The sequence below is a fragment of the Lepidothrix coronata genome, unplaced genomic scaffold (assembly GCF_001604755.1).
Source record: "Lepidothrix coronata isolate B3197 unplaced genomic scaffold, Lepidothrix_coronata-1.0 Scaffold161, whole genome shotgun sequence".
In the NCBI taxonomy this organism is placed as follows: Eukaryota; Metazoa; Chordata; class Aves; order Passeriformes; family Pipridae; genus Lepidothrix; species Lepidothrix coronata.
Window position 1 is genome coordinate 679703 of NW_016690341.1, and position 25716 is coordinate 705418.

Consider the following 25716-nt stretch of genomic DNA (forward strand, 5'->3'; position numbering starts at 1 on the left):
CACAAGAATCTGAGTAGTATCATGATAGCTGAAGTCTACTTCATGTCATTCAGGAATGCAGAGCAACTCTGGAATGGACTGTTTAAATGTTTATAGGACAGCTGAAAGCTATTAAAGAAATTGCCAGATAAATCTTTTAAAAGTCCGTTTTCACTTATCTACAACATGAGCAAACTTTAATTAGTGAGACTATTTTTCTCTTTTGGAAAAAAAAAGACATCAATAATTGACAAAGAATGAATAATCCTACAGACAATTTCAGTTTGAGTGGTTAAGCAACTTTTTTTTGAAACACAAAATAATTCTCCTACTTTCATAAATGGCAATTATCTTATCCTGAGAAATAAAAGCGGTGTTTGAAACCCAGACCAACCGTTTTTAAATGTATATCTGCTAAAATTTGATCAAACAAGAAATCTCTGAACAATTAGTGTTAGGCAGAGGCTTAGGGTCAGACTAACACTATTGAATGGGATAAAACCTTCCAAAAGGCCTTCTGTATCTCATCAGTGAGTTCATTTCCATATTCCATTTCCACCAGAGTAGATCTGGGCTAGATGTCAGCCATGGAATGGAGGGGAGGGAGAATGTTCCCAGTGTTAAACTTACGTCTAGCCTTCACTTGGAGATGAAGTTCAGAGAAGCTACCTCCTCTCATATTTTCAAATTATAGATCTTGGAAGCCTGATTGTGAAGATTTTGGAACTATTACAATTCAGAAAACGCAGGACAAAATCTCATAAAAGCATTTTGATGGAAGAGTTTGTTTCCCCATCCTTGTATCTTGTTTTAGAGATGATCTCCATATCTTTTCCTCATTAGTATTTTTGCTTTGATATTTATTTTTTTAAAAGTTAACTTTCTAGAATAGAAAGGGATGACATCATATTTCAAAGCCTTTACTGTGACATTAAACCTTTGAACAACTGTTGAGGAAATTATTTCCCAAAAGCTAAATGTCTGAAAGATTATTAAAAATTTAATTTCACAAACGGTACCTAGGCTAAAAAATAATAATATTTAAACACCACTTAAAACCTTGATTGCCTAGTCTTATAAATCCCATTGCTCCTTATTTTTAAATAAAGTAGAAATTCCTATTAAAAATGCAGAGACTTACTTTTCATAACAGGATTTCAGAAGAAGCATAGAGATGCTAGCTCCTTTATCTTTTATGTTGGTCAAAAGTGCACATTTATTGTATCTATGACTACTGCATGGAGTGAGTTTTAAAATTCAGTTCTTTTAAAATAGTTATAAAGAAAGTGTGCTTCACTTTTAGAGCATGAACCCACATAGGAGGCCATGAGTGGAAATAGTTGAATAATTGTGAAAAGGTGGTACAGGTGTTTCATAAAATCACAGAATGGTTTGGAGTGGAAGGGACCTGAAAGATCATCTAGTTCCAACTTCTCTGCCACGGACAGGGACACCTTCCACTGGGTCAGATGATCCCAGGTCTAATTTAACAAAGACATTCATGTTAGGAGTATAGTTTCCCTTGACTTGTTCTTTAGAGGGTAACTATCCAGTCATTATCTGAAGGATTTTCCTGCTCTCTCTGACATTAGAAGAAAGTCTAAAAAAGGCTTTTAGCTTCTAGACCGCTAACTTCTTCAACCCAATGGAGTATTTCCAGCATGCATACAAATTTCTGTTCTCTAAAACCATACTGCCATGCTATCATGGCTTTTCAATACCACTCTTAATCATGTACTGAGTCTTCTCTGTTTTCAGCAATTTACTTTTATGGGTGTCTCCTTTGGTTTATGGCCTCAGGTTTAGTGTGGCTTGCAAGATCTTTTCCTGCTTCAAGATTATTTCCTTTTTATGATTTTCTATGTTTTGGGGCATTATTCTCAAAACCGTTATTCACTGCAGAGTAATCTATTCTCCTTTTAATTTCTTAAAGCCACTTGTGAGTTACTTTTTTTTTTTTAAACCAAAAAATGTCGACCCTTCCCAAAAGCAATGTACTCAGACATCCTGAATGTGAGCCATATCTCTTCACTTCTCTTCTTCTCTCCTTATTTCTTCCTAATAATATTTTCCTATAATAACTACTATTAACAGTGTACTGTGCTGTGTGCTAAGTGGTTGACACTTCAGAGGCAAAGCACCAAAAGAATAAATTAATTAATAAGTTCATAGGAATAATAATTAAAAAAAGGAACAAAGAGAATAAATTTATGAATAAAGGTGTTAGAAAAACCAATCCCCCACAACAGTACATATAACACAAAAAACATTTCCAATGAAGCACACATGTGGGTGCATTTCTACTCCAGTGTTCTTATTTTAAATCTAAATCCAAAATCAAATGATGAACTAAACACCCACCTGTATGTAATAACATATTATAAATTATGTTATACATATATATATCTCCAAAAGTGGTGATTCTTCTCTTTTAAAATAATTTTACTCTGACTGAGTGGGAATACCTATGATTTGATGCATAGGGTGGCATTTTGAGTATATTTGGTCATTTTCTCTATCTGCAATGCGTTTTGAATTACTAGTCCCCCAAATAATCAGTTTCCATGAAAAGAGACTATATTTTTTCTAGATTCATATTTCATATATTTAGATTTTTTACACATAAATGCAGGGAAAGAAGACTCTAACAAAAATTTATCATTGTTAGAAACATTTTCCTTTCTCCAGGATTTCATGGCTATTCTGAATATCAATGGAAAGACAGGGATAAGGTTTATCACTTTAAATAAATAAATTTAGTGTGATGTTGGTGTCTGAACACTTTGGTTAATCTTAACAAAAGCCTCAATTTGGATTGTGGCTATATTAAATTAATTTAGTTGTCTGGAGTCATATTTATGGATTTTTTATTTTTTTTTTTTGGTCTCTCTGTGAGTAGTAATTTTTTACCTGATCCCTCTCGACCATATGGACTCTGTAGGGAAACCTCAGGAGGATACTATATTTTGCAACTGTATTACTTTATATAACTTTTGTAGTTTGCAAAGATAAAGACAGAGAAGTACAAGGTGTGTGACAAATAAATATTAAGTTAGAATAACTTTAGCTTTTCCAAGTGGTTGATATGTTACTTGAAATAAATTGTTTCATTATCCTTAAGCATGGCAACCTGTCAGAACAGACAGGCTAAATATGAAATTACATGAGAACATTAGACTAACATAATTTTACTTCTGTGGCTTTGTCAGTTATTCTGTGTAAATAACACTTTCTTGAGAGACTAGGAGAATGAGAGGCAAATCCATGGATCCATCACTCATGAAACAAAAAACACAAAAAAGCACCTTCTGCGGAAGATAGGAGTGGTCCCTGGGAGTAATGATTCTTTATGCATGTTTAAATGCTGTCATTTCAAGTTTTAAACTCCTTTTTTTTGAACTGATACAATGACTGAGGCTGTGAAGATACTACTTCATGTTGCAAAATTATGCTCCAGAAACTGAAGTTTCTTTAAAAGAGTTTTATGCACTAAAAATCAATGAGACAACCTTGAAAACAATGAATAAGCAAAACATCAGGGGCAGCATCTTGATGCTCCAAATGAGCATAAAAAAAGAGATTTGAAAGACACTAAAATATTTTATGGGATACTATCTCTATGGAGAAAAGTTTGAGAACAGACATCATACATGGTAAAGGTTGTCATATTTTTATGCTGTGAATATTTTCTTTCTGAAAACTTGGTCCTGAGTCTTGTTTTCATCCCATTTGTCTTGTTGTTATAGAGCCCAATCTCTCTGAATTAAAGAGTTTCTTCACTTAACAAATTTGCATGTGTTTACAGTGCAGACCTATGCTGTTGGGCTAGGTGTTTCAGCCTTCTCCATCATTCATGGAAACACTGTGATGAAGTATGTCTTGATGTCACTTTCTTTTGTTTAGTCTGAGAAGATGCAGGATGACTAGTTCGGAAAAGAGATTTACTTTAGAACAGGTAACTTTGACGCAAAACCTTATGAATTTTTTCCCATATCATGTTGAGTTTGGGAGCACTCAGGACATTGGTCAAACCACCCTTTTTTATATGGACTGGTGAATCTACGGCTGGGATAATGGCCAGTCTTCGCGAGCGAAGATTTGGGAAAGGTCATTAACCCTTCGAGCCTGCGCAGTGGATTTTTTAGGTGAGACACAGCGTGCGCTGAACTGAGCCCACCCTTTAATCCTGAGGTTCATCTGCCGGGGCCGAGCAAGCTTGGACAGTGGCAGTGAGGTCCCCAGGACGTAGGTTTGTTTAGAGTGACCTTCTCTTAGATGGATTGCCTCACAGGGCTGACGAGCTCCATCTGCCCGGGGGGCTGGGAATCGAACCCGGGTCGCAGCAGTGAGAGTCCTGCACCCTAACCCTCACATTTTTTTTATGTGCCTAAATGCCCTACCCAAGCTCCTTTGAGGTAAGCCTGTACATTTATTTGAGGTAGATTGTAACTTCTTGAAAGATATTTAGGCATTGACGTTATTAAACAGGGAGTTCCAAGTGTTACTTGCTCTTATTAAAATATATGTACCCTTTCTCTCATATACATCTGTTAATTTTAGTTTTCAACTATTGTATTTTACTATTTTTTTTGTTCATTTTATGAAGTAAACTGAGAGTAGATTGAATATTAAAAAGAAAGAAGTTCTTTGCTCTGGGGGTGGTAAGAATCTTGAACAAGTTACCCAGAGAACCTGTGGCTGCCCCATCACTGAAACTGTTCAAGGCCAGGCTGGATGGGGCTTTGAGCAACCTGGTCTAGAGAAAGGGGTTCCTGCCCATGGTACAGGGGTTGGAATTGGATGATCTTTAAGGTCCTTTCTAACCCAAACCATTCTATGATTCTGCGAAAGAATAATCAGCTGTCAGAAATATTTTTACTGTACATGTTTGTTAGCAGATTACAGGGTACTTGGTAGATGGAGTTTAACTACTAAATTAAGATTTTTAGTTTCTCATTATAAGGTGTGTCCATCAGTCCACTGGGGGGATGTGTTTGTGTTTTTCTTTTCTGTTTATCTTTGTTCTCTCAAACCTTTTCAAATGCATATTTCCCTCACTTATATGGCAGAATTTAGCAAATTATACAAAGTCTACATTTTTTTTAAAGTCTAGCTGTGGTTTGCAGTCCCTAGATATGAGGATGCTGCAATCTAGTTCAAGAATATGGCTAATATGAATTGTTCATAAATGATCAATACCTTACAAGTGCACTATATTGAAATACGACCCACTTGCCATGATTTAATTACTTGTTCATCTACAAATTTTACCACCTATTATTTTATATTTTGTTACACATAATTTCTAAATTTAATGAATGACACTGAGACCAGCCTCTAAGATAATCCACTTAAAGCACTTTTTCTGCATGATGCTACTCTTTTTAAGTGACATTCTGAAATCTAATGATGTGTTCCATATTTTATATTTTGTTCTACATTTATATATGTGCTTATATTTTGTAATTTATATTATTTTATTTTGTAATTATTTTATTTGAACATCCAGGGAGATTCTACCCATCAGTTTTGCATAAACTAAACTTTTGCTCTTATACAAAGCAAGAATATTGAGTGACAGTATGTAACATCTGTAAAACCATTTGGGCAACTTTGATTTCATTATCAATACGAGCTTTTGTGGTTGACATCCCACATTATTTTGTATGATTGTGCTTGAGACTGAATTGAAACTGAATGACCTAATTAATCCTTGTTTATCTTTTCTTAGATACTGCCATAATACTAGTTAATTTCTCATCCTCTCAGATCATTCAGTATTGTCATGCTATCCATTAAAATTCAGCAGCACAGATTCAGAGAGTTCTGTTTGTAAAATTTTTTTCATTATTCAATTGAGATATTTAGATTTATTAATTTAAAAATGTTTAGTAGCTTCTGTTTAATAGATATCCTGATTACTAATGGAGAAGAAATATTTCTTTTTCAATAAGAAACATATACTCTGCTTCTTTTTAAGACTGAATTTAAAAATCATGTTGACAGACATGTTTTGCCAGGAAATTTTTTTTATTATTACTCGCTCTGAAATGTAAGTGAAAGTTTGAACTATTGCTGTAGGAAGGATAATTTAACATCTGATTCATTCTCTATATATTGTACCTGTTTTAATTAATATAATTCAGATTAAAATTTGGAAATCAGATTAGAATTTGATCATGAAAACTAATTTGGAGTTTAAAGAGGACAATGGAAACACTCTTCTTGAAATGTATGGACTTCAGAAAAAAAATATATATCTGTGTTTTAGAGGGATTAAAAGGTCTGTGGAATAATCTGCCCCAGTTTGAGGTGTACCAACAGATGAAGAGATAGAAATAAGAAGCAAGAGCAGTAAAACTGCAATCTCTGTGAAACGAGTCTAATTATGTGGCATTTTAATATCCTGTGAAGTGTAATTTGATGAGTAGGGAATTACCTGCAATGCATCAATGTCTGCTGAATACTCTGCCTTATGCTCTATTTGGACATCTAGGATAAGTAAAGCAGAAGAGATGGGCGACACCTAAACTTTATTTGTAGAAGAAAAATAGTTCTCTTATCTTCTCTAATCTGTAATCTATGTTTTAAACAGAAATGAAGTTACTTCCAAGAATACAGAAATTACTAGAAAGATACAGAGGAGCCTGTTCCAGCACCCAAGATATCTGTTTTATTAACTGAAACACTACAATTTATTACTGAGATTATCATGTTTTTCTTTTTTTTAACTGAAACTAATGACATTTATCATCAGTGGTAGTGCTAACAGTTTTATCTCCTGAAGCCTAAACAGGTAATCCCAGGGATTAGGCAACTTGCTAAAGAGTTGAGTCCTTTCTTGCAGGGCTTGGGAGCAATCAGCTGATGTAAAAGAAGGTCTTCTGAAAAGGAACAGTGTCGGAAATCCATAAAAAATAAAATCCATACAAGGGGCTCCCACTTCGGCAGCAGAGGGATGACCTCCAAGCTTCCATTTCTGTTTTATATGGAAAAAAAAGCTTCTGTTCAAATTTAAGAAGGTAATTTGGGAAATGTCAACCCACAGAGAACTTGGAATATCATCTCCGACAACTTGGTCTGTCACCTCCTGGAGTTATAAACACTGGACAGACCATAACAGAAGTAATGAAAGGAAAACAGAATATTTAACAGTCTTCCAACACATGCTGTAATGTTAAAACTATTAGCATTACCATGTCCAAACACAGAAGAAAATTTCATTCCTTCTTCAAACCTTCAACTGATCCTGTGGGGAAGAATTTCCAACCCAGTGTTAGCTAAAACCAACTTTGGTGTCCCAGCCTTCACAATGCACTTATACTCTTTCTGTGTTTGGGTGTACACCAAACCTCAGGATCACTGGAACTATTTCGTGCTAAAATTTTATATCAAAAATACATTAAATCTATTTTTTCTCAATGGAAACACAATTGTGTGAAATTCTCCCAACTGCAAGCATCCACTGTTAGCACACACTGTGGGTTTCCAAAACCCCTAATGAAACAATTTTATCAAAAAAAGGAAAAGAATGTTTGTTTGCAGTTTCCAGCAGTTTTCCTAGAAGTGTTTTCTTGCTAACCTCCCTTAAAACTTATCCATTCATCTCACTCAATTACTATATTTAAATTTTAGCTTCTCTGAAGTCTTGCAAACTACTTAATGTTTGTTTCAACTCTTTGAGATCCCACTATGGGAAGCATTGTACATCAGAGTAGTACTGCTTATTAGACTTAGAGTTTAAGAGATGTGGAACTCAGAAAGAAAAATACAGTTGTAACACCTGGTGACTTGTATATACCAGGAAAATTATTTGCCTGTGAAGCCTTCCTTCCAGGAAATTCTAATTCACAAAATCACAGGATCACACTATATGCTGACTTGAAAGGGCCCACAAGGATCAGCAAGTCCAGCCCTTAGCCATGCACAGGACCAATCCCCAAGGGTCACATTGTCTGAGAGTATCATCCAAACACTTCTTGAACTCTGTCAGCCTTGGTGCTGTGACCACTTCCCTGAGGAGCCTGTTCCAGCACCCAAACACCCTCTGGGTTTAGAACCTTTGCTAATATCCAACCTAAACCTCCCCTGACAGAGCTTCAGGCCATTCCCTCAGGTCGTGTCACTGGTTGTCATTCCTCTTCTCCTCACAAGGAAGTTGTAGACTGTAATGAGGTCTCCCCTCAGTCTCCTCTTCTCCAGGATGAACAGATCAAGCAACCTCAGCCATTCCTCATACGACTTTCCCTCAAGGCCCTTCACCATCTTCGCTGCCCTTCTTTGGATGTTCTCCAAGAGTTTAATATCCTTGTGATATTGTGGTGCTCAAAACTGCACATAATGTTCAAGTTGAGGCCACCTCAGCGCAGAGCAGAGCGCGACAATCCTCTCCCTCGACTGGCTGGCAATGCTTTGCCTGATGCCCCCCAGGACATGGTTGGCCCTCCTGGCTGCCAGGGAAGTGCTGACTCAAATTCAACTTGCCCTTGACCAGCACCTCCAGGTCACTTCCCATGACACTGCTTTCCAGCATCTCATTCCGCAGTCTGTACGTACATCCAGGGCTGCCCCATCCCAGGTGCAGAATCTGGCACTTTCCCTTGTTGAACTTCATCTGGTTGGTGATTGCCCAGTCCTCCAATTTATTGAGATCTCTCTGCAGGGCCTCCCTGCCTTTGAGGGAGTTAACAGCTTCTCCCAGTTGTGTGTCATCTGTAAACTTGTTTCAAAATATTTCAAATTAGACTGAACAGTGTTTGAAAGAAACCCTACCTGGAAACAGGATCATTTATGCAATGGAATATATATTTAAGGAAGTGAGAAGTGGCATCTCCTAACCAACATGTCTATGGCTTTGTTTTGCTGACCAGGGTCAAACTTCAGTGGGGTTAAACTTCAACAGGATTAAACTAGTGGAAGACATGAGTGAAACTTCACTGCTATCTCTCCATGCCTCCAATAAAAACACCATGAAAAGACCACGGGCATATCCCTAGCCTTTCTGTTTTAAAATACTTGAAGCTCTCTTGCTGCACACAGAGTAGAGAGAGAACAAAAGATTTACATCTGCAATTTTTTCAGCATTTTAGTGGTACAATAATGTCATTGAGACTTCCAGTATTAATTCTGAAAGAAATGCACCTTTACAGATTATTAATTTTCTCATACATACATCTGAAGGTATCCTTAGGATTGCCTTGATTGCCTACAGGGAGAGAAAAATTAACTATGAAACACAACAACCTTTCTTTCCTTTTTTTCTTCTTTCTTTCTTCTTATTTTTTCTTTCTTTCTTTCTTTCTTTCTTTCTTTCTTTCTTTCTTTCTTTTTTTCGAGATGAGGAATCAAATACCTAAATTTAAGACTAACCCCTGAAACAGATCTATGTATCTCCATTCTGTTCTATGGCCACTGAAAATTTGTCAAACATAAGATATGATAAAAACCATTGGGAATTCTGCACTGAAATTGTATGGAAAGATATTCTTCTCTTAGAATATTTAGACACACTGCTCTGCTGCCTATATTAAACCTTTTCATTAAGTAGGCAGAAGAAATCAGGCTCTTGAGAGACCTTGCTGATGAAGAGTTTTATCATTTATAAACCATAATTATATGTAAGATATCATGTCAAGGTTTACCTTGAACATAGGAGAAGGATCATGATTTTGTAAATGGATAATAAGGCAATAAACCCTGTAATGTGTTGATTTTTTAGATTAGACTTGTGCATAGAGTGCATACTAAGGAGGTTTTAGCATCAAGTGTTCTTATAAGATGGCTATGAAATCAAGCTGTGCTGACACTAAACAATTTTAGCTACTTTCAAGGCCAAGCTCTGATAATGATAATTTAGTGACCCTCAAATCCTCATTAATGTTTATGTGACGTAAACACAATGCTTAGCCAGTAGAATATGATATTTTAATATATTCTGTATATATATCCATAAATGAATATGTATGGTTTGAAATTATTTCCTAATAACTTGTTTCTGCCAACCCAAGGCATTTTGAGCATGGGAAATTGCTCAAGGTTTTGCATGGTTCAAGAAATGCTTGCCTGACTTCAGGAAACAGGAGGGTGAAGCCTTATATATTATTTATGTTTGTTATGGGAGTATGCAACGCCATTTACCACAAATTCCATGTAGTTTTTAGTGGGGCAAACCCAAGAAAAGTGTTATTCTGTTGCATTACGCATATAAGGCAGATATATCTCAATGACAGTAAATCAATCAGATGTCTAAAGCTAGATAGGATTAATCCAAACCTAGAAGCTCACCCTAGATGAGGAGCTAGGAATAGGAACCATATTGAAATGCAATAACCTTGTTTCTGACCAGACCACTGAGATACACAGTACTAATAAACCACATTGTAGACACTTGTAATGCTTATAGAATTTACAATCACATCAAAATTGTTGTTTACTTGTTATATTCACTAGAAAAGTTCAGGTCTCTGTTTCTACCTAATTCCAGTGAACAGATGAACAAGGGGGAAGGTTGTTTCATTTTACAATATTGCTGTCATTCAATATTTTCAACATTTCAATTTGTTATAACTTAAATATGATTTCTTTTCCAAATCAAGTCAAATAGTTATTTTTAGTGCAAATATTAAAACACCAAACGTAAGGCAGACTGTTTATATTGAACAAAAGTTTTGATTTTAATGAAATGAAATTTGAAATTAAAAATACTGTGAATTATTACACTAGATTATTTTTTAATTTACATTGGTTCAGTTCAGGGATCGGATTTTAAGCAATATTCAAGTCAGAAGACAATTACCTTGTATTTGCTGTAAGAAAACCTGGACTATACTTACCACAATTATATTTATTTGAAAAAATTGCAAGTCCTCAAAACTCCATCTGTAGGTTTTCACAGCATGACAAATGACTTCAGAGAAAATAAACAGCAACAAAATTATATTGATCTTTCCTCTTATCTGGAACTGAAGGCTTGCAAGAGATCTGCAGTTGTCCTTGATTATTAATTATATATTTTTGAAACTGACCAATGGTATATTCAGCAGTCCTGCAAAATGTTTTTTTTCTGGCTATGAAGCTTTATTACATGTGTATGTAGTATATATATTTATATATATATATTTATATATATAGAGAGATATACATATCTATATATCTATATTTATCAAATCCTCCTATTGGACTGTCATCGGACTTCTATAGTAAACTGTCAGAGGGCTCTGCCAGAGGCATTCAGAAATTAGGGCCATCAGAAAGATCCAAATCAAAGAGAAAACTATTTTGTCTTACTTTTGTAACGTCGTACATACTGCTCGCCTGTAAAGAAATCAAATGTTCTATCTTTTCCCTTTCCAACTTGCACCAACATTACGTAGTTTTATACCATGGGAAATATCTATGGAAAATAATTTTTAATGATTTCCACGACTGAGGACCAGTAATAGCCTCAGCTTTCATATTTTGTAACAACTTTAGTTGCTTACACAGAGCTAGTTATCACCTCCTGCTGTGTTTAAGAATAATGAGGCTAGATTACACCTGTCTGCCCCCACAAGTCTGTCATTTGCCTTCAAGGTTATTTTCCCAGAAAGACATAAGTAGTTCCAGATTTGGTAGATGTTGGATAGTCAGTTCCCTGCCAGTTTTTCATCTTTTTCAAAGGGATTGCTGTCATAACTGCATCATCAGTTTTTGTACTCTTCTAGAATTCCTTTCCCAGCATTAACTTATATGGTATGTTTGTTAAAGTTTGTAATAGCTCCCTCAAAAAGTCCCATAGCTAAATCAATATCCTTCTCCTTCTGACCTTGACTTTAGTGGCAAATTTCCCTTTGTGCTGTCATATTGAATTGTGCTAAAATAACTAAAACACTAACTTCAATTGATAATCAAAGGTATTAGTTACCAGACAAATTCATAGTAAGGCATATTAGCAACTGTCTGTAGTAATCATGTTCCATGCCAAGGGAGTTTCAGATAATGGAAAGTTTAGTCTCCTTCAATAAGTGTCTAGTTTTTTGACACATTAGTACAACTGATGTTTTAGCAGCTTGTCACTAGAGTAACGAATTCACAAATTAAACTTGCTTCGTTTAATGAAATTCATAAGCTTATTATTTTTAACGTATTGTCTATTCCCTGTCCTACTTCTTTGCTATTTGTCAGTGGACGCCTGTCATGTTAGGTATCCTGAAGATGAGATTTCTGCAGTAATTTGCTTTTTCATGTCTGCATTATACATTCAGACCCTGATCAAAATCTGTTGATATTAAAAGGAAGATTTCTGCTGAATCAACCTGTCAAGGTTCTGACCATACATTTATGTTCTGCTCTTTGAATGAGTTCATGTATGGCTGTCATTACACACAGAAGAAAGCTGTGGAAAAGTGGCTTGCACACTCAATCCATCCCTTCTATGCCTTCTCCTTCTCCTCTTCCTCTGAACTGATGGGAGAGAAAAAGCAGAGTGGAACACAGGTAACAGCATGTTGCTATTGAACAGGACAATAGCTAGTCCACCGGGTTTGATCCGTAAGGGCTGGGAGTGAGAAGGCAATGAAGAGGTAACTGGCTTTCAGCACTCTTCTGTGAGCTTTGGCATAATCCAACTCCATAGCTTCATTGTCATATTTCCTTCTGATCTCAAGAAGGGAATGAGGGCTCCCTCTGTCCTGGAAAGTTGACAGAAACCAGGATCTTCCTTGGCAATCAATTTAATACAGGATGGCAAAATTCAAATGAGATTTTGTCAGATGACTCCAATGCCCATGTCTGTTTCTATATCAATGTATATATCTATCTGTATCTATCTGTCTATCTATCTATCTATGTGCATATTGATATATATAAAAATCCCTAGGAATTTTAAACAGTTTCATTCATTGCAGTCTTTTTAGAAGGGATCCAACATGCTGCATACTATCTTTTCTGAAACCGTGTTTCTCATTTGACTTTTGGCTCTGTTTAGTTGAACAGTGTTCCTCACAAGCAGCACATTTTCTAGTTTTAGAGTGAGAACAGTCCTATTTGGATTCTGTCTAAATTGCCCTATGTGTCTGCTAGTTTTGTCATGGAATAATTTTTTTTTGTTTATTTTAAATTATGGTCTTGTTGTTTTTTAAACATGTGTTATCCCTTAAATTCTTAGCACTCTAAATATGATGGTCTTTAACCTGTCATCTCCTCTCAGCCACTGTTCATCTTGGATCAAGCATGAAGGTTTCCCAAAAAAAACCCAACAGTTTGATGCTCAAGGAAAAGTTGTCTCTGCCTGGAGAGAGAAAGCCTGTTGAGCACTTGCAATACAAGTAGGAAAAAGTACTGGGTTTTTTTAGTAGTTCAAGGACTTCTGCTTCTACCTTGGGGCACCATCATTGTTTATGCACAGTAAACACAAGTTAGAGTTGCTTCTTTGCCTATAACTTTCACGTCTCACAGGGAATGCTAGCTGATTTCCTACCTTAGCAGGCAGCTTTGCTATTTATTTTTGGAATGATGATACAGAGGCAGCAGCTCTCACAGCTGTCATAATTGATTTTTCTTCCCTCTCCAAACAATCATTCATTAGCACTAAATAATAGCACTCCAGATGATCCATTACTATTTCTGTCATATTGAAAAATAGCTGACATGTAGTCAGTCCAGTTGGGCTTGCCTACCAAACAATTGCAGAATTTGCTGATAAAACATTTGATTTCATTGATTGAGCTCAGTACAATTTTAACAAGGTCCTGGCTGGGCACTCTGAGTAGGTCTTATTATATCTTAACATTAAAATGCCATTTTTCTTCAGTTATTTATTCATTGTTGATGGTGTTGACACCATATCTTAACCTCAAATGCTGCGAGCTCTTGAGATTCAGAACTGAAAGCACTGTGTTTAAACATTTGGCAGTTCATTCCCAAATATAATAACATTCTGATTTCCAGGCACTTTTCAATAAAGGTTTTGTGCTAAATAAATTAAGTTGGTTAGATACAGTACAAAGCAACCTACATTAATCTGAAATTATTTTCTGTAAATTAGCTACTTCTGAAAGAAATTGGACACCAGAACTGCAAATATGATGTATCTCAATAGCTCCACAGGTAATTTCGTTTGCTAGAAGTTGGCAAATACTTGAAAAATTGTTCTTCTGGGAAACTGATCCCAGTTAAATAAACAAACAGAAACACACTCAGATCTGCTTAACTGTAGTCCAGGTTCATTCAACAACCTACTTTACCACACACGGAGTTGTGTTTGTCCTCATAAATGAAGTGTAAAGGGGAAAAGGACCACCAGAACGGAGAGGAAAGGCAAACTCACCAAATTCCTAACATCAGAACTAGCTGACAGCAACTTATAAATGTCATGGAAGTTTAGTGTAGCCATGTATATCTCTTTTAAAAAGAATGATAAGTTATTTGGACTTGGGACTGAGTCTTACTTCCTGTGTAATATTTGGTCAGTTATGACTCCTTGATTTCTGGAGGGCTTGTCGTCTCTACTACCCAATGGAGACCCTGCCTTAACAACATCTCTTGTTCCATGCCCTGTTTACACAGCTGACAGTGCTCTTTCTTGGGAAAGAGGTAATTTCATTGTCTGGGGTCTCTGAGAAGAAGCCTAGCAACAGTAGGATTTGGGTATCTAACAGTTGATATTCAGCAATTTATTCTAAATCCTTTATTGTATGTCTATTGTGGACACTTGTTTGAGATTTTGTCTGGATGCACTTTCTTACAGTGGAGCTTTATTCCTTATTATCCTTTTAAAAAAGACCCTGTTGCAGTTACTTCATATATCTTAGCACTTTTTTTTTGAGGTCAGTCCTGTAAGCTCAATAAGCAGAAAAAGACACACAGTGAATGAGAAGCTTCCACTGGTGTCAGTGGAAATCTTATTCTCCAGGAAGAAGTGTGAAATTTTTTTAATAATAGTTCAGTCCTTAAAACAGATTTTGTGATTGATTTAATTTTTTGAGGAATTTTTTTAAGTGAATAATTTTGGAGAGAGCTATGATGAAACTACAGTGAGGGTTAGCTCAGTGTCAATCCTTTAAACCCATAGGAGTAATACAAATTTGTTCTCATACATTTTTTGATTCTGTAGTTTTAATGTAGTTTTTCAGTAGTCCAATAATTTACTAGCCTTCAAAAATTTTTGTGGTATTACATGGTAGTTTTAATAGAGATGGTTATAAAAGTATATAGAATACTTTCTGTAGGAAATTATTTATATAAGTATCCCTTTGTTGCTAAAAAAGAATGGCTATGGAATGATAATAAATCTGATGATGCTATGAACACAAGAACTCCAGCAATCACTAACACAGGCAGTGAGTCCACTTCTTTGTCATGTCAGGTGATCACATTATGCAGTCATAAACCAAACATCTGCATCATGAAATCTTTGGCAAAGTTGATGGGGTTTGCTTCTCTCCTCATGTACTGTTGGAAAGACCTCCCAAAATTTTTTCCTTTGATGGGCTGAAGCCTTCTTCTAATTTCTACCCTAAATTTATTCAGATTGTTTATACCCATCTTCTCCCATGCCAAATCTTGTTCTTGGCTTTTAAGGGAATTTTTGTTTTTACGTCTCTAGTGTTTATTCCCCTGACACATTTATTTCTGTGACAAAGCATTGTGTATTCTCAGAACCTTCTATTTTATGACTCTTTTTTTCCATGCTATACATTTTTGTCTTTCCACTATCTGTTCTGTAGTCTCTTCATGTATTTATTCTGAATTTGTTTAACTGTTCCTAAATGTGAGCAATCACAGTACTACATTATATTCAGGATCCCAGTGTTTTCCCTCAGCATTGTGTACTCTATATCATTTTCTGTTCAAAAGCATGACCTTGCTTTTTATACTGCTAAATTTCACCCCATTTCTCTTATTCCAGTCTTTAAAATTCAGTTCATGTTTCACAATGCTCTCCCTTCTCTGTATTGATGATGTCTTCCACTTTGCATCATTTACAAATATGACTAATAAACTACTTAGGTCAAACTACTTTAGATCATGCCATGATTACAAATATTAAATTAGGTTATTTCCAGACTGGTCCTTGAGGAACTTCAATAAATTCTTTCCAGCCCAGTAGTTTCCATTTTCCCTTTCTTTTAATTTCTCTTTCATCCTTTAATATTTCTGTCAAATCCATCTTTTCCATTTTTTTTTTTCAGCTAGGCTGATGAAACATTACTTGTGTCCTTTAACCTGAAAAATAATAAAGCACTCTGTACAAAAAAGGGCAAGGTCAGGCTTAATAGACCTTTAGTAAATCCAAATCTATCTGACTGAAATGTTAAAATATTTGCAAAGTTAAAAATGGCTTGAAACACCACTGCTTATGAAGATTCATTTTTGGATGCCATCAGATAAAGTGACACCTTTTGTAAGGCTGTTAAATTTTGTAATCTCTCCTGAAAAGATTGATGAAAATAAAGTAAAAGCAATCTTCTCAGAACATTTTGCATCAGAGATATTGAGTTTCTGTGTCAACCTTAATTTACTTCCTCTTTCATATCTTTACTATATATACTAAGTGTTCATTAACTCACCCAGATAACTATTATAAAATTGTTTTTTAAGCAAATTCAATTTGCTAAATCTTACTCAATTAACTTCGATGAAGGAGAACCACTGCTTTACATGCACCAACGCAGACTTTCAGAAGTAAAATGGACATGATGAAAACCCAGAGGCAGATTGAACTACACAAGTCTGCTCAGCAGATATTTTGTACCTGGGAGAAACTCAAAACAAGAGAATTTTTTTGAAGTTGTTTTATAGAAAAATCAGTGTTTTCCCATTTCTTATATTTGTGGTCAAAAAATTATTCGGTGACTAACAAATAAAAGTCAGTGGCTACAATTTAGTTTAATCTCTTCTTAGTTGTGGTTTGAGATAATAAAGTCACAATCCTAAAAGTAGAAAATAAGTTATTCAGTTACTGGCTACTGCATGATTCTCATAAAGAAATTTTGTTTGCTCTATTCTTGTTCTGTTTTACTTGCTTTACTTGTTCTGTTTACTCTCTGTTCACATATTTAGGTGTAAATAGTGTGCTTGGGATATAAAAGTAGATGCAGGTGTAGAAAAAGAAAGAAAAAGAAAAAAGAAAGGCAAAGACAAAAAGAAAAAGAATGAGAAAAGGAAAAGAAAAAGAAAAAGAAAGAGGAAAAAAGTAAAAGAAAAAGAAAAAAGAAAAGAAGGAAAAGGAAAAGAAAAAGAAAATGAAAAAGGAAAAGGAAAAGGAAAAGGAAAAGGAAAAAAAAGGAGGGAAAACTGGGGGAAAATCAGAAAAAAAAAAAAGAGAAACAAGGAAGTTAAAATAGAAGGAATAAAGAAAGAAATGAGAGTTAGGGATATATCTGTTGCCTCTCATGTCTGACACCAATGATGAACCCAGCTCCAGAAAGACTTCAGAAGTTCCTGCCTTATATAGGAGGAGTTAACCCATTTATTGAAATTAAACCTTTTTTTAATTGTTTTGGCTTTCTTTCTTTTATTGAATGCATATTGGAACGCTGTTTTGAAAGTCAGACACAGATAGCCAATGACTTCCAAGTCAAAATTTGAAAACGATAGGAAAATACTCCTCTTTGTGTACACACACATACACACTCACACAGACACACAGGCACACACACACACAGTGATGAACTCAGAGAGGCTGCAAGATTTTGTTGCTATATGCAACATTTCACAATGTTCAGCATATTCAGATGTGCATTATCATGTTAATACAAAGAGCATTCCATTTTAGAAGTAACTTGCTGTTGTGTCATTTAACATTAATTTCACTAGAGGTCCTAGGAAAGGTTTATTTTTGATTACATGACTACATCAACTACATTTTCAAACAACAAATAGAAGCCAACATATTAGAATGAAAAACTGTAATTTCAATTTTATGCAGTAAGCAACAGATTTTTAAGAAATATTAGTGTTTTGTAGTTTCCTTGACTCTTTTTTTCTATTGCCTTCTCCCACAAATATAATTTTATTTTGTTTTGTTTTTATTTGTATGTGTGAATATTAATTCCATAGTGCAGACAACTTAATGCATTAGAAATACACTTTCTGCCTTTTATAGTGTTGTTATTATTATTTATTTGTACTGACTTAAAAACAAATGTGGACTGTTATCCCCAGGTGCCTATGGCATGAGAAGGGGGAGGGAAGACAACAAAAATCTGAAAAAAATGAGGAGCATATCTTGAAAGGAGAGATGCAAATCTCCCTCTTGACCCATGGTCTTTTTTATTAGGGTCCTTATTGGTCCTCCTAAACTGGAACACAGACCTGTAATCCTGTAGTGCATAATTTACCATGCAGCTTTTCTCCACAACAAGGCTGCATCCATGTCATGAAAATGTGTAAGCTAGCAAAAGCATCTTGGTTAATCGCTGCTCTTCCACAGCATAACAGATGTTTTTGCAACATTTAGAAATATTATTTAAATTGCTACGAGATTTTTTAATTGAAATTCTCTTAACATTTTATGAAATAATAAGTTGTAAATTTACTATGCAACTAAAAACCAAACTTTTGGAATTAGGAATTAGTATTTTATTCTTAAGTGAACTTAAAATAACTTCCGTAAAGAAACTTCTAACAACAATAATAAAAATCTCATTACATAAGAAACCTCTAGTATTTGCTTTCATGTTCATAAATATTTCTTTCTAAAATGGCAACATTCTCTCACGATGTTTTAATTAACTGTAAGAACGTTATTTCTTTATTACCACTGAATTCTTCTTGAGGGCTGGATGTTTTAAATTTTACGTAAATCTCAAACTCAATACTACACCAAATCAAGCTGAAGTTACAATAGAATGTGTCCAAAGGACCAAAGACATGTTAGGAATATATTGCCTCTTTTTTTCCATCTTTATCTATTTATCCATATGATCAACTCATTTATTGTAGTTTTTCTACAAAAATAGAGCATCCTTAGAGCCAATCCTTATGAATCTTTCCTTGTTTCAGACATGGCCTGGTTCCTCCTCATTCCTGCCCACACATCCCAACATCTTCAGTGGCTCCTATGACTCACACCCTGCACATCAGGTCATTAGTCGTAATGCTGAATCAACTTTTTGCATGAGGCAGTTAGGGTTTTTATTTAAATACCAGTGGTGGAGCAATATCTATTACAAAGAACTACTGAACAGAAATGTGTTCTTCAAAATTTCTGTGGTCTCCTCTTTAATAGCAGTGATTCTAAATGTGATTCTAAGAAAGATGGGTTCTCTCCTCTGTCACCATCACTCCTTATTTCTGCTATCAGCCTCAGGCAAAAATGAGATTCCTGATACCATGAAAAAGCTAACATGTTTCCTTGTGTGAGAAAACTGCTTTATTCTTTCTGAAAAAGAACAACAAGGAAATGAAAATTAGTGCAAAACATTATAATACTTTATATCACCAGTTTTATGACACGAAAGTCCTTAATGTTGAGGAGTGGAGTTTATGGATGAAAAATAATACAAAAAAGTCCATTATCTTGTTTTGAATTTTGATTTAGTTTTTTATACCAAGACTTGAAAATATTATTTAGCTATGATTTTTAATCTAACCCTTAATTGCTATCCAAAAGTCTATATCATCATATAATATAAATATTACATTGGTGATACAAGGTATCCATTTAATAGATAGTAGTAATGATATTTTAAACTTTGCTTTCAAAAACCCTGTGCATTAATATCCTTTTTATCACCCAACTATCTCCTCTTTTTCTCTCTAACAAACAATTTAATAAATAAATAAATAACCCAGATTCTGCATGTGATAATGTTGCATTTTACCAAGGACACAGATGAATAGATATGTAATGAAGTACTATTTTTTCCCTCAGAAAATGATGAAAATCCAGTGAATGGAAAATCGGGGTTACTGTGTGTTGCATTGCAAAGTAATAGTTATCGGAGTATTGAATCCGTCAAAAAGAAAATTTGAAAATGATTAAGAGCATTCAGACAAGAAACTTGAAAGCTGTGAGAGGTGAAAAGGGGAAACTGGAAGCCTTGTGCTATGCTGATAGCAAGTGTAATAGCAAAAATGATTGCTTTATTTCCCAGGATGGGGAGTATGGTCTAGAGACATTGCTGCTCTTTGTGTCACAAAGAAATGAGGAAAAAAATCCTCATTTCCCCTCAGCAGGGACAGTCAGTGTTGCTCCAAGGGTGATTTACCTTGAGAAGAGTAAACAGTTCAACAAAGGTTCACCTGAAAATATTGTGGGGCAAACAAAGCTGAAACCTGGCTGGAATCAAATGAGCAATTTAATGCTTGATATATCCTCAAGATATATCCCCTTGGGCTGGGAACTGCTCTGGATTTGATGATTCAATCATTGAGCTGTTTTGTTCATCTCCAATGACAGCATTGTTATACTCTTGCTCTGAATGTAGCTGATGTTTATTCATGTGTGGCTGTCAAAGAACGCAGATAGAGTATGAAGAGCTATTAATATTTTGCACTGTGAGTATAGCCGATGGTTACAATACATTTTGAGTCTGAAATAAGCAAGTGGATTGTGACTTAAAAGTTAGAGCAGAAAACTCCTAAACAACTGGAATTGCTTCAAGAATACTTGTAGGTTTTTTTGCATTAAATGATCAGTGAGTGGATTAAGTCTTTAAACATTCTAAAATAAAGATCTAGTCTTATTCTGTTTCTCTGAAGTGACCCACAAACTAAAAAATAATATATTAATTTGTTTTCCTCTTTCTCTGTGAATTCATAAATCCCCTTTTCATTCTTAAGGGAAAAAAATTAAATAAAAGGAGTAAACATTTTAGAGTAAAGAAATATTTTTTCAAGCTTGGACAGAATATGGAAGAATTTACCCTTCAACACTGAGTCAGACTCTTGTCCTCTAGGGAAAAAAACAAAGACATTTCCTTAGAGTAATTAGGGAAAATCATCAAGCCAATATATTGTCAGAGAGATGGTTTTGGTGAGGTTTTTAAATTTAATTTTTTTAATTTGTTTCAAAGGCATAGGAGTAATTTGGGAGAAATATCTAGAGTAGCTGCTCATTTAAATTACCCACTTTCTCTTTCTCCTTTGAGTAATGTGTTATATAAATAGAAAGTACTTCTAGGTATCTTTGTTAAATAGCTAAATGTACATTATTGCTTTTGTATAATAACAAATATACCTATTATTAAGCACAGCATGCTACCATGTGCAAGAAATTCCCACTCGAATCAATAGAAATTAACCCCTGTAGTGGGTGAGTCACTCCTGCTGTGTAGAGCATCTGTCTCATGATGGGACAAATCACTCACTGAAGGGACCTATAATGCCTATACCATTAAGAATAAAAGGTATTCACATGAAAAAATATTACTACAGGATTCACTCTTAGACAGGCAAAATCAGGTAAGTTTATGATCTCATTAATATATTTAATTTCAACAAGAATTTTGTATTATTCAGTCTTCAGAAGTCCAGTTGAAACTTTTATAGGAACATGAGCATCATTTACCTGCACTGAATCTTCAAGATGCCTTTACTAAATCATTCGGCATTTTGCCTAAAGTCTATCCAGGGGCACAAGTAGCTTCATATCTTCACTAACTACAACCAAGTGATTATCTTCTGCAAATACAAGTTTACAATTTCTTCTTTTGGATAGTGTTGAAATGTTAGAAGCAGACACTATGTGTTTAGCAAGGTATTATAATCTTTCCAACTCAGAAAACTTAAAAGAATATTAAGAAAACCAAATTTTAAGTAGGATAATTTATCTGTAGAAGTAGAAATTGGTGGAACAGAAGGAACATTTCCCTGGGCCTCATCTAGTGAGATCGAATCAGGACATTTCCTGATTTACCTGGACCTGTGCGGACCTTTTCATATTATTCACATACCCTCACTTCTAAATGCAAAATAATTTAATTCTATAAATTCTATAAATTTCAGTGATACTTTTCCCCTGTTCATTACTAAGTCACAAAGTTTGAAACAACGTCTGGATACAAAACCCATGTAGGTCATTGAAAACAGTTCCTGGTACAAAATTATTTTTTGTTTAGATCAAACAAGAAGAGGCAGTTTAATATAATCCCTGATATAATACATTGGCACACAAACTTTTAAGAAACAATAGTGCTATTTTAGCATTCTTTGTAATTTGTCTTTTTCTAGCCTTCAGTCCATGTAAAGCACTGTTAACATCTGAGACCATTTAAATTAATTTTTCATTTTCAATCATTTTCATTGCCAAGGATGCTTTTATTCATATTAAATATTTTAAGGCCAATTAAGCTGCAGCTTTAATGAAGAGTATGACAGTTCTGTAGAGCTCTAAGAAGTACCACAGTTAAAGGAATAATTAATGCAATAACATGGCAGGAAAATTGTTATTTAAAATTTTATAAAATAACTTATTCCCCCAAAATACGTGAATATGAGCTCTGGGGATTTTTGTTATTATTGAAATTGAACATCTGTCCTCTTTGCAAATAATAAAGCCAGTGTTTGTGAGGCAGTATCCTGGTGATGGTTAAAATAATGTAGACTTTATCAGACTTTCTGCAGCCTTTCATTTTCAGATGTACTAGTTTCATTCTTACTCCATAAGCTATATAATGAATATCTAGAATAGCGAATTATTCCAGAGTAACTAATGATCTATCTCAGAATTGGCAGTGAATAATTTTAGCCCTTCTAGAAAGAAAGTGGTTTGAATGAAATAAATAGGTTCTAGTTAATCTCCTCTATGCTACCTTTCCCACAAAATTTGGAGCAAATAATCTTTCAAGGTCATTCCCAACCCTGACTGTTCTATGATTAAAAATGTAGTTTCTAACAGTGCAAGTCATCCAAAAAACAATTCTTTACCAATAATATTTACCCTTAATCTCACACATTATGTCCTGCCATCTGAGTTATAATACTTTAATTTATACTGAAATCTCTTGAGGACCAGAATTATTTGTCTTTCTGTTTATATAGGGAAAATTAAGTTGGTTTGTATAGGGACAATAATAAAGGCATACTGAATCCATATACATTAAAAATGTGTGTGTGAATGCCAAAAGACTCAACTCTTTATTATTGGTAGGTTTTGTATAGTTTTAAAAGTCATGGAGGGAAGTGTTGAGACACAGACTATTCCTACAAAGACTTTCCTCGACTGTACGATTCCAAGAAATTTAACTAGTTTGAATAATATCCCATGTAATAAAATACATACTTTATTACTTGAGTTCTGATTGGAAGAAAAATGTCAGCATTCAACATATTTGAGGCTTTGTCTTATTCGTCACAAATAAGCAAAAATCAAGAATCTTGAGATTTACATCGCAAAGAAGATTTTAATGAAAATAGGTCCTTTCAAATTGTTTACTTTTGAAATAACTTTACATTCCCTTGCTAGTTGTTTTCTACTTAATTTATTTCCACTGAACTCCAATTTCTACTTCTATCAATAAATTGTCCTGCCTAAAATCTGGTTTTCTTAATATTCTTTTTTTTTTTTCAACAAAGACATACACATCTTAACCATGACATTTATAACTCAATAAAAATAATTTAATAACTAAGGGCCAGGGTAGGGCTCTTGATTAAAAAAAAATAAAAAACACCTGATTGTGTCTTCCTAAACTCTTTTTTTCAGAAGTATATATTTTGCTTTCTTTGCTTAAATGAGCCTCTTGACCAAACCCTAAGGAGGCGAAAGAAGTAGAATACAGTACTGGCTTAAAAAGTACCATGAGTAGGTTCGGGGAATCCACTGTAATTTGGAATAACCCTTGGATCTTTCCCAGGGAGCTGTGGGTACTGAAAAGTAGGAGAGTTTCAAAAGCAGATTAAACAAATTCAGAGCGTCCCTGCCGAAGTACAATATTTGGAGGTAAATCTTTCCTTGCAAAACAGATGAGAGGGCTACAGATCTTAAGCTGCTGTTGGAAAGAAAATTCTTAGGATTAGGTTTGTTATAGAAATATTGAAACTGGACCCTACTGAACTGCTCTGTTGTTTGCTACTGGTGAAGGTGGGTTTCCCCAAGCTGCATTTGAGCACCTACTTCCCAGCAAGCTGGGCTGCAGGAGCCTCTGAAAACCTATGGACCAAACCTCAAAAGAAGAAGTAGGCCACTCAAGTTAAGGCATATTGTTGTGAGATATTGAATCCAGTATCCCAATAGAGGGGAGCCATAGCTCCGTGACCCCAGGTTCAGCCAGGAATGTGATCATATCTGTTTAAAATGTCATCAACTTCTACATCAGTATACTTTCTCTTCTTCAACTTAACAAAGTAGTTACAGCTCAAGGAAGTAAAACGTGAAGAATATTTATTAGCTTTGTTTACCTTTTTAAAATGTTAGTCCTTCCATACATTCCTTTTGAGAATTTGTACCTTATTATTATCATTATTACCTCACTTGAGACAAGTTTGTGGCACTTTAATTATTATCCATTATCCTGCTCAAAAAAAGTCACATAAAAACTTATTTCATATTTCAGCATAATTTGAAGATTGTGCCTATAGTAAAACATAATTATGTTACAATAATTTTAAACATCTGACCTCTGTTTTTGAATGGAAATAAACCATAAATATGTATGGTGACAAGTGCTGCATGCTGCCATTGGTGGGACGTAGATTTCATAAAGAAGAATAAAGAGTTGATTGTTAAATATTTTTTTAATTATGAAATATATAACTATCAGATAAAAAAGCAAAATTAAAAATAATATTAGAATATAATGTCTCTGTCTTGGAATAGTTTGACTTTTTACAGAGGTTTGGAAAGAGCATCCAGATTATGTATTTAGAGTATTATGAAAAAAAAAGCAGCTCTAAATATTGGAAGTTGCCCTCTCTGTTTTCCCTCATGGGTTCACACTCATCAGCTGTGATAGAAAGAAATTAAAAAATTGTGCCAGTATGCATCATTATATTCTATTTATTACATTTTACATAGCTATTTATTCTGCTGGTAAATCAACTAGAGGAGAGGCAAAATTTTTTGTAACTGTGAAAGAAATACCTGATTTACAAAGAGATTACTTACTTCTGCATTGACATGATAAAGAGGGAATAAACTTCATTGGAGATTTCTCTTTTGCTTACTAAATGTAAGGTGATTAAATCAGAACATCAAAAAAAAATTAGCCAAATTCTTTGTTTTCCTGCAGTGAAAGCAAAATAAATAGCTGTGCCATTAAAGTAACAAGAGCAGTAAGCAGCAAGACCCTGGCAAGGTAAGCATTACTTATCAGTGAAACATGCTGGTTTAGCAGAGCAAATCTCCTATTTCCCTCCAGGGAAACAGGGAAGAAAAGTAAGGCTGATCAGAGGGTTGATAAATGAGGATATATTTCATCTCCCCCAGAAGGACATTCTGTCTCTACTAAACTTTTCCTATCTCCTTGTTCTTTTTTGTTTCTGCTATTTGGCTTTTCTTTTCCTCTCAAAGATTTCTGAGAATGATTCTATGAGATATATTAAGAACTGTTTTATGCTGTGTTTTGTGTTGTGATTTTCCTTCAGCTTATACAAATGTAGGTCTGTTTTCTCTAAATAATACCCCTTGATTTCTTAAAGAAAAAAAGGTAATTTTGCAAAGCCTGAGTAATTAAAAAAGGGGGAAAAATAGCCTACAGAAACTGTCTGTCAGTGTTCAACGTCACAGCTGATAAGAGCGGTGAAAACTACCACCTGCTATTCCCCAGCACTCTTAAAAATACGTTGTCCCCTTGGGGCCTCTGAACAGTTATG